Raw genomic sequence first — 15,734 nt, forward strand, 5'->3', positions numbered from 1 at the left:
CGGTGCTCTCAGAATGTACTAAATGAAATGTGGGTAACCACATATGTGGTAGGGATCCCAACCCCCAGTGTATGTCACGAATGCCTGGTCGTCCACAGGCACTGAAGAGGAAGGAAAAGAGAAAAAAACTCTCAAGCTTCAACATTGGCTGAACTGTGGGGATGAAGGCACAAAGAGGATAGAAATTTCAGGGTTGAAGCCAAGAAATGTTTTCTACATTCTTACAAGTTATGGTCTCTAATATCTATGCCCCACAGGCTTTTCAGTGATGAGGAGAGAATTATAAATACCTACATGAGGTATAAATACTTCCGCAGACAATAACGCAAATGACAAAACATTGGTTTCCTCCTCTGGAAAGTTCATTACATCCAAGGTACACTTGGGCACAGTGGAATGACAGCAAAGCAGTAACCAGGGCCACCACAGGATTAGGGCATTGCAAAGCCAGTGGCCATTTGTCTCCCCACATCTGACATCTGGTCTGGCCCAGGACTCAATCACAGTGACCTCCAGCAGCAGTTGTCTTCAGAAGAAATGAGTACAATGAGAGTTACATCCCCGAACCACGTGTCCTTGGGCTCCATACTCAGGGACAAAGAAGCCATTTGAAAGGGCTCTTCCCAAAAGGACTGTAGGACACAGTGCTCATCTGCATACATAATTGCGCTTCTCTCTGAAAACATACCACGGAGTGGCTCTTATGGGCTCAGCACTGGGAATATGTACCTTCGTGACGTCCAATCTACTCAGCACAGAGAAGCACCGAACGTGTCCTAGGAGGGGATACCAGGAAATCAAGAAGGTTCCCCAAGGAGGTGACCACTGAGTTGTGTCATGTGGACCAGAGGGAGATGTGGGTCCAGGGCACTTTACTCTCTGAGCACCCGCTGAATTGTCTGATGTGTTCTGTGACTTCTTTTCTGCTCTAAGTCTGTCCTTAATATTCATTTCAGACCGATTTCACCTGAGCCAGAATTTTGGCCTCTCCTACTCTCTGGGGAACAGCCGAAAACAATCCCCTTTTATGGTAACTATAGACTGGTCTCACCTTGGCAGAAGGCGCTCAGTCTGGTGCTGTAGAGGGCAAAGTAAGCAAAGCCAAGCAGGGGCTTCTGAGCCCCCTCTTCATCTGGCCGGCCTCCCCCACCTCCCCCCGCCTCCCTGCCTTATAACCTCATTTGGGACTTACATAAAAAAGATTCTTATTAAATGGCAACACAATGTAAAGTAAAATATCAGAGACACAGAGGGAATAAGCCACAGATCTGAGAAAACAGCTGCATATGAAAGGATTAAGAAATAAATTAGAAGAAACTCAAAGGATTTAGAATCCATTTCAGGTGCACTAGAAGAAAATCCCTCCAGTATCAGGAGAACGGGTCCAAGTTAAAACTCCGACAGTAAAGAGGCTCCCTCCTCTATTGGCAGCCTCACAATGTTTTACCTCAAGGTTTATATTCTTTTTTCACTCCTTAGCACTTTTGGGGACAATGCTTCTCAAAGTGGAGTCGGGACCACTGGCATCAGAATCAACTGAGAAACCTGCTAAAATGCAGTTTCTTGTTCCCAGTGAGTCTTAGGCATTTTGAAGGCTGAGAACCACAGAACGAGGCACTGTGCAACATCCATGTTAAATCATTTGGTTAAACTGCTGCTTAAAATTTGAAGGAGACACTAGTGACTACATTGATTCTTTTAGAAATGGTTAGATTCTAAAAGTAGTGAGGCACCTGGGTGGCCCAGTCGGTTAAACATCCGACTTCGGCTCAGGTCATGATCTCACAGTTCGTGGGTTCGAGCCCCTAGTCGGGCTCTGGAGTCTGCTTTAGATTCTGCCTCCCTCTCTCTCTGTCCCTCCCCCACTCTCTCTCTCTCTCAAAAATAAATAAACATAATAAATAAATAAATAAATAAATAAATAAATAAATAAATAAATAAATAAAAAAGTAGTAAGAGTGCATCCACATTGTGACCAACTTTAAATCATGTAAAACTTACTATAACCAGGAAGATCTTTGCAATGCATAAATCTGATCACATCACTCCCTCGGGTAAAACGCTCCAGTGACTTCCCACCACTCTTCTGATAAAGACCCAAACCCCTGATCCCGAGGAGCCCTCCTCCCCAGTCTACTCCAGGCCTGGAGTGCTCCCTGCCCTGGGCACTGTGGTCTCCTGTTCCTTCAACGTCCGTGTCTGCTCTTCACATATGCTAGTCATCTGCACAGACTCCTCTTTTCCCAATAAAGTCCATTCTCCTCTTCCCAGCCCTCTCTGACAACATTAATCCCCTGCCAGGGGCCCTTCTAGCATCAGTGTCTTTCCTCCCCAGCCCTTCAGCATCAGGACCTTAAATGTCACATTTATTTGTGTGATCCTTTGATCAATGCACCTTTCTTCCACTAGTGAATGTCTAGGCAGCCTAAAAGCAGCAATAGGTCTGCTATTTTTTGTAGGAAAAAGACTCACCACTGTTTGTGTATCACATAGTACACCCCATCGTACTTGGCAGGTCCTCAATAAATATTTGTGGGTAAACAAATGCATTAAAAAGTATTTTAAAAGGAAAACACTGGAGGCAAAATCAGACCCATAGTAACCATCAAATATACTATGATCCTTCTCCTAAAAATAAGGGGTTCCAATGTCTCTGGTACCCTGAAGACTAAAGTCCTGTGGTAGTGTCCCTTCCCTGTATATGATACTAGATACCTTCTTTGGCACTTCTCACTTCAAATAGATAAGCCCCGGGGTGCCCGCGTGGCTCAGTCAGTTAAGCATCCGACTTCGGCTCAGGTCATGATCTCACGTCTCATGGGTTCAAGTCCCACGTCGAGATCTGTGCAGACAGCTCATAGCCTGGAGCCTGTTTCAGATTCTGTGTCTCCCTCTCTCTGCTCCTCCCCCACTCACACTCTGTCTGTCTCTCTCAAAAATAAACAAACATTAAAAAAATTAAAAACAAAAAACTAATGGATGAGCCCAACTCTACATAACACAATTGCCAGAGTTTGAGGGAAGAGTGAAACTCAATGTTACAACTGCTATTATGTCATTTCTCTGGGCCTTGCATTGATCTGGTTATGAATGATTACCCTAAAGCCTGTTCACTGTCTAAAATATGTATTTTGAAATAAAAACAAACCTGGAGATTTTCATGATGACTTCTTATATTTTTGTACCCCTTCACGTGCCTTATCATGATCAGCTCCAGGAGTCGATTCTCAGACTGCTTCATGACACTTTCATATGCCAGAATTGTTAGCAGCATATTCAAAGATTTAAAATGGCTCTAAACAAGTCATCGAAAGTCACAACTTCTGGGATGCCTGGGTGGCTCAGTCGGTTGAGCATCCGACTTTGGCTCAGGTCATGATCTTGCAACTCGTGAGTTCAAGCCCCGCATTGGGCTCTGTGCTGACAGCTCGGAGCCTGGAGCCTGCTTCGGATTCTGTGTCTCCCTCTCTCTCTGCCCCTAACCCACTCCCATTCTGTCTCTGTCTCTCTCAAAAATAAATAAACATTAAAAAAAATTTTGTTTAAAGTCACAACTTCTATGACAGCAGAATCATGTCTCACAGGAATATAAGTGAATCCACTACTACCGTCCTCTTCTTTCTGCCATCTTGCTTGCAGTCAGCCCTTGGGTCAGGTGATGAACAGTCTGCCACCTGACTGTGTTCTGGCACTAGGTCTCATGGCAAATTGTTCTCCACCCTTCACCAAGTAGCATGGCCACTCAACACAACATCCCAACGTAACAGGTTCAACTGAGGCAAAAATGAATTTGACAAATTGATGGAGACTTGGCAGCAGGAAAGTTAGCATTTGGTGCGCTGCAGAAAAGAGCACTGAATTTGGATCTGCAAGATGCTGGGCAGCCAGCCTCTCTAACAGACAAACTTCGTCACCCATAAAATGGGTATAGGGCAAATCAAGGTGTCTGAATCATAGTTAAACTGATACGCAGTTTGCTCTGAATGTAATTCTCCAGTTATTTACTATAAATCTGTGTTTCACTACATAAATCTCTTTATGGGTCTTTAAACATTTATTTAACATTGGATCCTACTTAAAGTTACACACCAATCCTAATACACGTTGTAGAGGTATTGCTACACAGGTGACAATCCAGCAGCTGAATCATCCATACTTATCACCCTGCTTGGGAGAAGAGATAGGGACTGGAAATTTTATTTTACACTGAGAATAGGGTGCGATTTGTCACATACCAAACAAGATTTGCATCTAGAGGAGATATGAGTGACTTCTACAACTACAGCAACGGGAGGTGGGGAAGCCACACTCTTTCGAAGCACAAGTTTAGAGAAGCAGTTTCCGTTTCGCACAGTTCTCTTGCACACTTCTACGTCATGGCAGTTTAGCGCCTGCATTGAGGTTGGTTTTTTTTTCAATCCACTTCGTGAAGGCCATTACCAAGTGACAGGTACATGTGCTACTCCTTAATGAGCTGGTGCATCTGTAAGCCAGTTGTTGCCTTCCTGGAGGCACATAAAGCAGAAAAGTCACCCAAACAACTAGGAAAAGCCAGAAAAAATAAACAGAAATGGAAACAGGTGGCTTCTACTTAGGTGGCCATAAAATGAATTGTCCAACCTGAGACACTTTTGAAAGGGAGAGTTGGCATGCTTCATTACTCTGGGCCAACAGATCGATGCTGGGTCACACTCAGGACTATAGTCATCCTACTTTTATTTTTCTGTTTTAATCCCCAGAGTATTTCCTAATCAGGTTGACAGGTTCAGATCAAAGAAGAAAGATTAACACTTTACTACCACCCACCTGCCATTGAACATTAATAGGTCCCTACTTACTGGAATGTTCCAAATGATTCAAAAAGAGACGTTTACAAAGTGTTATTGGAACCACTGAATTTCCTTAATAGGCAACACAACCGATGAAACCCAGTTCAACTGAATTAAATTCCTGCCATTTGCTCTTCCACCAGTACTCCACTAAGTGGGACGTTTCTCACTGGGCTCCTGTCCACACTGGGCAAGTGCAAACATCCCCCCCCAGAAAACTGGAATCAAGGAAAGGGGAAGAGTCCCAATTAGCAACCTCCATTCTCTCTACATGAAGCAAAATAATAATAAAATAACACAGCAAAACCCCACGTTAGTTCCAAGTGAATGGGAGAAAGAGATCTATTTACAAGAGCTTTTACTTGAGGACCTCAAGTTGCTAACAGGATTCATTAGGTCAGTTCTTTTCATTCACAATTGATCGTAATTTCCCCTGACCTGTATTTCAGCAGCTTACCTCTCTGTGTTCTTGAGCAAAAGAGACATAAATCAAACTAACAGTCTAGCCAGGACCTTAACAGGAATTTCCTGGGCTATTTACAACTCACAGAGAAGATGAAATAATAAATGTATGTCTTTAAAGGATTTTAGCAAGATATTTGAATAAAAAACCTGAATAGTAACTATTTGAATTAGTAATAATAACATCAGTAACAACAGCAAATCCAATGCACTGCTTCTGGGGTACCCTACTTTACAATCATCATTACATTTAATTACCTCAGCAGCTCCAAAAGATAGGGACTTAGATTACCTCCCCTTTCAGATACGAAAACTGAGGCTGAGAATGATAATTAACTTACACCAAGTCATTCAGCTGATAAAGTCAAAAAGATACCTGAATTCTCAGCCAGCAAGTATTTATTTATTTAGCTTTAAATCTCAAAGGCTCCTACTTTTTCCCTTCTCTCCAAAACTAATCAGTCACTAAGTTTTGTTTTGTTTTGTTTTGTTTTCATCAATATCAATATCAATATCAATATCCTTTCTCTCCAACCTCCATCCAGCCTTTGGTTGGGGGTGGGAGGTTGTCTCTGGAAATTGTTTCCTTAAAGGAAGAGGATGGCCCACTACTCAGACTAGAAGGTAGGGTAGAGAGACCTGTTTTCAGGTTGCATTTACACCACAAGCATGCTGCTTTACTTATTTATTCATTTGCCTAAGACTGCATGTTTTTCTGGGTAGCCGCAGAAGGAAGAAGCTTACAGCTTCCGTCTGTCCTTGGTACCTCCTTCCTGCTGCCCCCTCTCATCTACCTTCCCTGGGTGCCCTGGCAGTTATATTTCTCATCAAATTCCAATTGTGTCTTTTCCTTGCCTAAAATCCTTTGTTTTTCCTTTCCATTCAATCTAAATGCCCAGCTCCCAGAAGAGTTGACACAAGGCCTCTTCCAGACTTTCTCCTGACTACCCTGATTGATGTATTCCTTGGACATATCATGTTTTTTTTTTTCTTTTAATACTCAGCTTTCCAGATCTTTCTCAAAGTTACTTTATTGTGAACTCTTTCCTCTGTGATCTGCAAACACTCTACACATACATTCATCACACTCCATTATGAGTATCTGCTAATGGGTCTGTGTTCCACACAGCCCCTCTTCCCATACGGCTCATATGAAGTGGATCTTATAATGTCCAAGAAGTGCCTTGACCTCAGAACATGAAATGCAATTAAAATGTTTGCTGAATAAAAGAATGAATGAATGAACGAATAATGTAAATAATGTGTTATGGTGAGTGCTATAAGTGTAGCAATATTTCAATGTGAAAACATTTATATGCATTTAAGTGTAAGCCACACATTTATTTTTTAAAGTATACTACAATTAACAAATAAATCTTTATTGTGCTTCTCTCATATAAACCCAGGCAAATGTTTCCCAAAACTCTCTACTGAAGAATGGATAGTAACTGAGAAAATAGTTCTAATGAGTTGAAGTCACTTCGTGGCAGTAGAGTAAGTCCAAAAATGATGGAAACATTCATTCCTTGATAAAGGTTCTGATTTAACAAAATTTGTACTGACTTGCTGTAAATATGACAAGCACTGAAGAAAATAAGATTTAGCAGCTGATATAGTAAGTGTCTTTACTTCTAAGACCTTTCATTATTAAGAGAGCTGCATAAATGTATGTGTATGTGTGTGTGTCTTTCTCTCTCACACATACATACACAACACATGCTTACTATTAAGTGTATGATAGAATCAACCCCTTCCCCCAAACCTAAATTTTTGAGTACTCAGTCACTTCCCACAGAGTGGCCCACAATTGGAATAACTGGGGCACAGGGTCTACTCTAAAAATGCTCTAAAAACGGTGAGGCGGGGCAAGGGGCGAAGGTGGTCAGGAGTCAAGTAAAAACCAGGCTTACTGAGTGTGATTGGAATTCACTCTTCACTCGGCCAAAAATACGCAATCTAACCAAAGTCCTTCCACTAGCTCTACCTCCCAAGCCACATGCCTTTTCAGGGCCACGGGCAAAGCCAGCTGTGGCTCTGCATTTGGATTAAAGAGCCTGAAAACAGGAAAAAAAAAAATATTTTGAAATGCATTACGCTTCAAAATTAAGGGTAATTGTGTGTAGCAGCCTGGAAAATATAGCTCATCTAGTACTGCTCAGCCACAGAACCCCATAGCACAAAATGCTGGCTCTCTAAACGTAATTTCAAACTTAAAAAAAAAAAAAAGGCACAAAGGGCGGAAGGAAGGGTGGAGGGTTGGCATAGGGCTGTGACTTATAAGAAGGCTGCTGCCTTGGGGAGACATAGCCAGCATACAAGCCAGCAATATTTCTACATTACTTAAGCCACTAGATGATGCTCTGCACTATTACTGCAGCCAAACAGTGAAGGTAAATAAAAGGTCGACAGATAATTACATAAGAAAATAAATGTGGCAAGATTAGGACAGAAATCTAATGGATAGAGGGGGAAAGGGCTTCACATACAAACGTACCTTAAAGCTTTTCCCCTGACCAGTACAATGTCCTGGTCACACTAATGGAATATCAATATCTATTACTATCCAACTAGCCAAGGTACATTTTACAAGCAATGGAGGAGGTATTTCACCCTGTTAACTCATTCCCACACAGACACTTCCTTAATCTTGTGACAGAGGCCTCTGAACGTAGCCAAACTGAGCTTTGTTAACCACCTTCCTCATTTCCTTTATCATATTCCCATTAGGTAGAGGTGATGGTTAAGGCAGCAACCAGTGGCCAGAATTCCAGACCTTCTGTGGAAACTGAAACATAAAGTCATGAGCTGCAAGGTTTCTTCAGCCACAGCAGACCAGGAAGAAACACACATGAAATTCAAACTTGAAAGGGAGCTGGGTTAGGAAGACAATTGTAAGACAGGAGGGAAGGAAGCTCCAGAGGAAATTTGAAGATCTAGGGAAAATAAAAGAACATATAGGGTGAGGCCATCTATCTGTGAATACACCACCTCAGGGTCTAAGAATTCACCAGTATCGAGAAAACTGGGGCACTTACAAACTGCTATCAAAAGTCTAGCCTGTCAGACAGCACACAATTAGTCTAATTTACGTAAGGAAACAAAACAATGGTTCTCAATTGGGGGATGAGGGGTTGCCCTCTCAAGAACAATAGGCAATGTCTGGAGGCATTTTTGGTTATTAGAACTGGGTGTTGCTCCTGGCATCCAGAGGGTAGAGGCCAAAAAAAGCTAGTATTTCTTACAATGCACAGGACAGCACCCTCAACAAAGAATTATCCAGCCCCATAGGTCAAGAGTCCTGAGATTGAGACTGCCTGAAATAGTCAACATAAAACTGGCAATAGCCAGAGGTTCCTAGGTGGCTAAGTTGGTTATTTCGGCTCAGGTCATGATCTCACAGTTCATGAGTTCAAGCCCCACATCGGGCTCTGCGCTGACACTGCAGAGCCTGTTTGGGATTCTCTCTCTCCCTCTCTCTCTGACCCTCCCCCACTCACCCTCTCTGTCTCTCTCTCTCTCTCTCAAAAATAAATAAACTTAAAAAAAAAATAAAGGGCAATAGCCTGCAAGGAGAAAAAGAACAGAATCAGTAGCTTCAGCATCACCCAAGGGAAAAACCATTCTGGTTGAAGACTCCAGTCTCTGGTTCCCTTAGTTGGTATTAATCTATGGGGCAGAAGTAGCAAAACTTAAGACTAGATGGAAAATGCTGTTAAATGTATTCCCTACCACCGTTCGGTCCCTCCCCACCACCAACTGGTTCCATGCTTTTGCTTTCACCATGACTCACCCACAGAGAGAGAGGAAAAAAAAGTGTTTGCTAAAGAATATGTGTCTATTCTCCTTGGCAAACACTGTTCTCATTTTTGATTAATGAATTCCATTCTGGCTTATATGCTCCAATATCATGAGCTTAGGTGATGGGCATGCTGTCCCCCCCACTAGTTTAGCTTCGGAATGAGATATCCAAAGAGAGGCACCAACTCAGCAAAACTTGGTCTCAGGGGCAGAAAGCACATCCCTGGGAGCCATGGCAACCCAAAGCACATCCACTGGAACCCAGGGCACTTCTACCAGCATACAGGAGGGAAGTGCTCCCTGGATGCACTGCAGCCTACCTCAACATGGGGGTTCTAGCCTCAGGCCAGGCTAGTACAAGAGAACCAACAAGAGCAGGAAATCACCAAAACAGGCATCATGGTGCACGGAAAAGGACCAACAGGGGAAGAAGAGTCAGGAAAGCTCAGATCTACTCTCCAAATATCCCTGTGACATTTCATTCCTCCAAGCCACATCTGTAAAGTAGGATAATACTCTGCTGTCTATTCTCCACCATTTCCAAAGCAGCATTCTGGGAAGAAGGGTGTCAGCTCTTGATGCAAGGAGGAAAATATCGCACGGATCCTGTGACTCCAAGACCACTGAGGCAATGCTCAATCAGGGCTTACCTAATCATGGTACCCTCCAACCACTGTCCCTTACCCAACAAGGACAACCCACCCAACACACAGTAGTCCTGGAGTCCAGCAAGTAGTAAACGTTTTCTAACTGAGGGAAGTTTTATTCCCTGAATTAACTGTTAGAACTAAAATAGCCAAAACTGTAGCCTCAATTCCTAAAATTGAAGTTCCAATAATAATCTTGCTCAGATTCTGGAAATCAGTGTTTGTGGGGGCCTAGAACACTGACTGGGGATCGTCATCTCCTTCTATTTATACATGTGACTAATCTCTCCACTCAGCACTACGCCAGGTTGTTGCTGTGGTTAATTCTATTTAATGTGCTAGCGTTCCCTCTCCCACACAGATTCCTATTGGATACTTCACTGTTCACTTCCTTAGGCCAGTGACAAAATTCTGGTCAAACTGTACCTGCACTTATCCTGTGAAAGTTTAGAAAACACAGTTAACCTAACCCCGGATCCTAACAATGTTTTATGGGCCTCAGGACTGGTTATTATAAATAAGTTAGAATTGTTAATACTCCCACGACCTAAATTTTCCAGGAGATTGAAAACCGCAACCCCTCTGTGTGTTATGCATGCAGGGATGGCTTCGCTGTACCTAATAATGCTGTGCTGAGCATAGTCAAAGGCTTTCAGGGGCCACATGCCTTTCACGGGAGCCACACTCTCTCTCCTGGATGGTTGGTCTTTAAAATCTTTGTTTTGGATGGTGCTAAAGTTCTCACCCTTTTTTCTTCTTTGGTTGGCCAGGCCCAAGCCCAAGTCCTCTAAAATGTTTTATTTAGAAGTACCTTAACCAACACTTAGTTGGTCAAGCATCTTGAGTCTTGATCTCGACTCAGGTCTTGATCTCAAGGCCCTGAGTTCAAGACCCGTGCTGGGTTCTGCACTGGGCATGAAGCCTACGTAAAAATAAATAAATAAAATAAAATGTTTTATCTAATTATGTATCACAGCAGCGTGGCTGCCACAAGAAAAGATGACTAGTGTCTTTGCAAATGTCCAAAAATAATTAAGATAGGCATATGGGGAATACCGGGTATAAAATATGAAAGGAAAAGTTGATTAAGCTTCCAAAGACCTCCAAAGCACTAAACTAAAACTTGGCCAGAAAAGAGTACATTCATTTTATTCTAAGTAAGGTTAAAGAGTTATTTCCGATGAATCTACTGCCTCACCATATCGGTAAGTGACAAACATACCAACCAGATTTCCAGTTTTGCCAATATGGCAGAATCACAGCCAGGCATATCATCAAGTTCTATAAACAGTAGCATTTTAAAAGTTAAGTCAATGGCTAACACTTTCACTGCATCTAATTGAACATTTGTAAATAGCAGCTCTTGCAGGAAATTAAACCAATAGCATTGGTAAGGGGTGGGAGCAGCTAAATATTTCTTAAAGTATGGCCTTGTGAACCACTTTCATCAGGATCTCTGGCAAACTGGTTGAACATGTAGATTCCTAGGGCCTCCAGAGTTATTAAAATAGACCTTTTAATAGACTTTTTTTTTAACCTTAAGCAACGCATTTGACATTAAGATTCAGTGTCTGTTTTGTAAAACACCCTATTTTCCATTGTACCCTTCTATTTCATGTTTTAAACTGCTGGTTTGGACATGATAAATTGATATGATGGTCTACTCCTGGACTGCAACCCCAAACTTCAAAAACACTAGACTAGCTGACAAGAAGGAAGCAGAGATGGAGTTGCATAATTAGCAGCAAACACTTGAGGCTTTGTGATGTAGACAGGGTTTAGTAATTCCCCACCTTTTCCCAATTCAATAGAATGAATGTCTTAAAAACCAAACTACCCACCTGGATGGTTTCAGGCATTAAAAAGTTGTGGCAGGCTTCCTGTTACAAACCTTAAGGGTACCCAGTGTCTTAGATCAGAACAGGAAATGTCCTCCATAGGAATGATTAGCTCTAAACCTTCAGTGTTAAGAAAGATGGTAAGGTAAGCAACGTGTGCACTCAGTAGAGCCCCTTGGCACACCCCAGCCACATCCTCTCTGCAAGGGCTTCAAAGCACTCTCTTCCTCCACCTCTCCCCACCCATTCACAACAAACACCCAAAGGGGGTAAATTACTTTAAACCACTTAAGTATTATCTTATCTCAATACTGTAATTTCATAAATGCTTATGATTTAGAAGCACTATAGAAGCCCCTCATCTGTTTTCTCCCTTTCATTTTTCTTCTAGACATTTGCCGCTTCTCTTCTTCCTTACGTCTTCTCCTCCTCTGCCTTCACCTCCATCTTCTGGGAAAGCAGAACAAGATATAGTGGCTATCTGACTTCACCCCACTCACAGCAATGCCCTTCTTCCTGAGGGGGTATTTCTTTGAGTAAAGCAACACGTACTTTGCAAACACTTTCTCCAAGGAATATGATAAAACAAACACCAGATCAGAAGTGGCTACGTGTTATCAATAAACTGTACTGGTCTTCTACTCTCTCAAGGAATCACCTCTCTGTTCCTTTCTTCAGGCTAAAATTCTGAGTCTACTCAGGGCAGAAAGAGGTCTGCAAGAAGAATGGCTGGGCATGGTAGGAAGGACAAAGGAAAGAAAGAAAGCAAAAGCCTGTTACCTGGGTTCACTTGCCACTGATGCTGCAATATTTGCCTGGTATATTTCCCATAATAGGCATCTCTCGGTCAGTACATCAGTCTAGGTTCTGGACCTATACACAAGTCAAGGTCCCTACCCTCATGGAACTTCCATTCTAATGGGAAAACAGACATAATCAAATAAACAAATGAATATGTAATGCCAGGGGGTAACAAATGCTGAAGTGGGGGGGGGGGGGGGCGGAACTGAGTTACTTAAGAGGACCATGGAGTGGCTGGTTGCTATTTTACATGAGGTCAGAAAAGGCTGCCTATAAGCTGACAAATGGGTAGAAGAGACCTGAAGTGTGCAAGGGAGTGAGCCATCTGGACATGTGGGGAAAAGTTCTTTGTGCAAAAGGAATAACATATGCAAAGGTCCTGGGGAAAGAACTTGGTGAAAAAGAAGAATGTAAGGCAATCAGATTGGCTGCAGTTTTAAGAAAAGTAGGAATAGGACAAGGGGATGGGGGCGGGGGGGGGGGGGGTGTGTGAAGATATGGCCACTAACAGGACTACCCATCCTGTAGCCCAAAAAGGGATCCTAAATTCCACCAGACCCAGGTCTGGGACTGCCTCACGACTTCCCCTTCCCGGACACCTGCTAACTTTTTCCCCAGTTCCCTTCCCTCCAGACCCCACCCCCCACTGCAGAGTTCCAACACTGCAGGTCAAGTCATTCCCTCACAATTTCCCAACACAACCAGTCCATCTAATTAAAAAAAAAAAAAATCTGAGTAATAAATGTACTAGGAAAAAAGGCAACATTTAACCTGTAAGCCCTCAAGAGATAGGAAATGTACCATAGTAAAGAGCAGAAGTTCAGAAGGGCAACCATAAAAAAAAAAAAAAAAAAAAAAAAAAAAAAAAAAAAGTCTGCCACCTGACGGCAGGGTATCTGGACTTCTGAGTCCCCAGTTCTGTAAACTGAGAAACAAAAATCCTTGAAATAACCTTGGGAAGTGGGTATGGAGGGGAAAAATGAAAAACCACAACCAGAAAAGGCCCTTAACAATAGCTACTGCCAGCCTTTTGATCTAAAAGTGAACCCCAGTGGGGTTATGCCCCTCTAGTTCCTAAAGTTACCCTCAAATGATTGATGCATAAATGCATATCATTAATTACTTTTATTTTATAAACAAACAAACAAACAAAAACCTCCGAAATTCTTCCACCGCTAGCCCCAAGCCACTAGCAGCGATAACCTGGGAGCCTGCAAGCCCCTGCCTCCGGAGGCAGAAACCCTGGTCTCAAGCTTCTCTGAAATCTTAAATACAGCGGATTAAGTCCGCATCTTTCTTGGCCAGCGGTGTTAGCAGGCCCATGGTCCGAGGCACAGGGCTGCACAAAATATGCTCAGTGAGTCCTAAGAGCTGTCCAGAGGACCCCAGGGCCAGGTCACTGGGGGAGGCCAAGCCCTGCAGCTTTAGGTCAACGCAGGTCCCACCGCCAACAACCTCTGCCCGGAATTGCCAACTTCAAACGTCCGGCCCCCAAGCGGGAGAGGGTCACTTGGCGGGAAGTCCCAAGCTCGGAGCCCCTCACGATCACACACACACACACACACACACACACACACACACACACACACACAGCACACACACACACACACACGCTCACTTGCTCACACGCTCGCCGCCCTCGCGCGCGCCCGCGACACAACACGGACTTCCCAACCCCAAACACACGCGCGCACCCCAGGGCTGGCAGACTTCTATATTTCCTCTTCCTCAAAGCTACTCTAGCGATCTCCGCCGCCCCTCTCAGCTCGGATTCCAGGACCCCCAAAGCTCCGTTGGCCCCTACTCTGAAGGCGCGCCGCGTGCCCCCCCCCCATTCCATGCCAGTATCTCCCACAGAACCCCCCTGCCCCCGCCTCCTTCGTTCCGAGTCCCAGCGGGAGACCCCGGCACGTTCCCAGGAGGCGAGTATTTACTAACTGTCGCCCCTGAGGGTCCCAGCCGCCCCAATCGCTTCCTCCTGCCCCTTCGGGCCCTCCATCCCTCTAGCCCATCGCTGTCCCCTCCCAAGAGCGCGATCGCCAAGGGATTCCCTCCCATCTGCGAGTACCAGAGAAAAGCCGGAGCCCGAGCTGCCAGTACCTTCCCAGGCGCAGCCTCTCGGATCTCCAAGCCCCCAAATCCCACACTCCCCTGTCCCCTGTCCCCCCCGAGCCAGCAGCGCAGTCCTTCGGCGGCCCCCACCAGCCGGCCCTGGCCAAATCGCCTCCGCGGGTTCCCGGGCCCCGGGCCCTGCTCTCCATCTCCCGCGCGCCCTCCCTTCGCTCCCACTCCCACTCCCACTCCAGCCGCCCGGCTCTACCCAGACTTCCCCAACTGCTGAGCGCCCCGGAGCGCCCGCAGCCCTCGCCCCGCAGAGCGCCGCGGCTACCCCTGCTCCAGCCGCGGAGCCCCCAGGGAGGAAACAAAAGTGTCTCCGCGGCGCCCAGAGTCCCCCAGAACAGGACGCCTCCTCCAGTGCCCCAGCCTCAGCTCCCTCCCCGGCCGCGCTGAGGTCAGCGAGTCGGGGCGCGGCGCCAATCCAGGAAACTTTACGAACCTGCCCGGGGTCGCAGGACAGCGGTGGTGGCGGCGAGGGTTCCGTGCGACCAGAGCTCTGGCGACCCGTGACCATTGAAGGGGGCCAGAAGCTCTGTCCCTCAGCTACGGGCCGCGGCCGTATGGGTGGCTCTGCCTCTATCCCGTGCCCATCCTCGCCCGCGCACACGCACTTACACTGGGGATCCGCCGGCTGCTGCGCCGCCGGCTGCCGCTGCTCTCACTTCCTCTTCCTTCCTCCTGCTGGCCAGAGACACATTTTGCATCTGCAAGGCATCCCGAGATCAACCGCGAACTCTCCTCCCGAGCGGACGCTGCAGAGTGGCCGCCGCCGCCCCCGGCACCTGCACGCCGGCACGCGTGGTTGGCGCTTTCACCTCCCGCCCGCGCCCTGGAGCCTGCCTACTGCACTTTGCCTGCGGGGTGGAGGGTGGAGGGAAATGTCCACGACTTTTTGAAGTCCCCCTACTTAAAAAGAAGAAAAATGTCAAACACCGTGCACGCCTCAGATCGGCTATAAATAATATGTGTGCAGAGCATGACTTCTCGGATGAGCTCACACGCGGCGCTTTGCAGGCACTAATTAACTCCGTCACCGTCATAGCGCCACCTCCGGGAGGCCGAGAGCGCGTGGCATCTTTTTATAAGCTTTCATTTTTGGCAGCTGGTTTGGAATTTCGAGGGGAAACTTCGGTGGGCTGTTTTAAAGCTACTTTAAGAGGCTGGTGTGTTTGTTCTGACGCTCTGCCTCTACCCGTGAGCAGCGTGGCAAAAATAACAAAACCTTTACTCCCTCTTATAGT

The 15,734-nt window shown here is 45.3% G+C and overlaps 1 protein-coding gene across 2 annotated transcripts in view; it reads right to left on the bottom strand.

The window, feature by feature from the left end:
* ELMO1 (engulfment and cell motility 1) overlaps positions 1-15,182 on the bottom strand; it is a 530,544-nt gene extending 515,362 nt beyond the window's left edge. The window contains exon 1 of one of the 2 annotated variants that reach the window (XM_042922198.1): positions 15,109-15,182. The gene's annotated coding sequence lies outside the window, so the exon portion shown is untranslated. Of the gene's footprint in view, positions 1-14,932; positions 15,003-15,108 lie in introns of those variants that run through there. The other variant, XM_042922210.1, reaches the window with a different exon arrangement.
* Positions 15,183-15,734: the final 552 nt, after the last annotated feature.

Source organism: Panthera leo, chromosome A2, assembly GCF_018350215.1.
Source record: "Panthera leo isolate Ple1 chromosome A2, P.leo_Ple1_pat1.1, whole genome shotgun sequence".
In the NCBI taxonomy this organism is placed as follows: Eukaryota; Metazoa; Chordata; class Mammalia; order Carnivora; family Felidae; genus Panthera; species Panthera leo.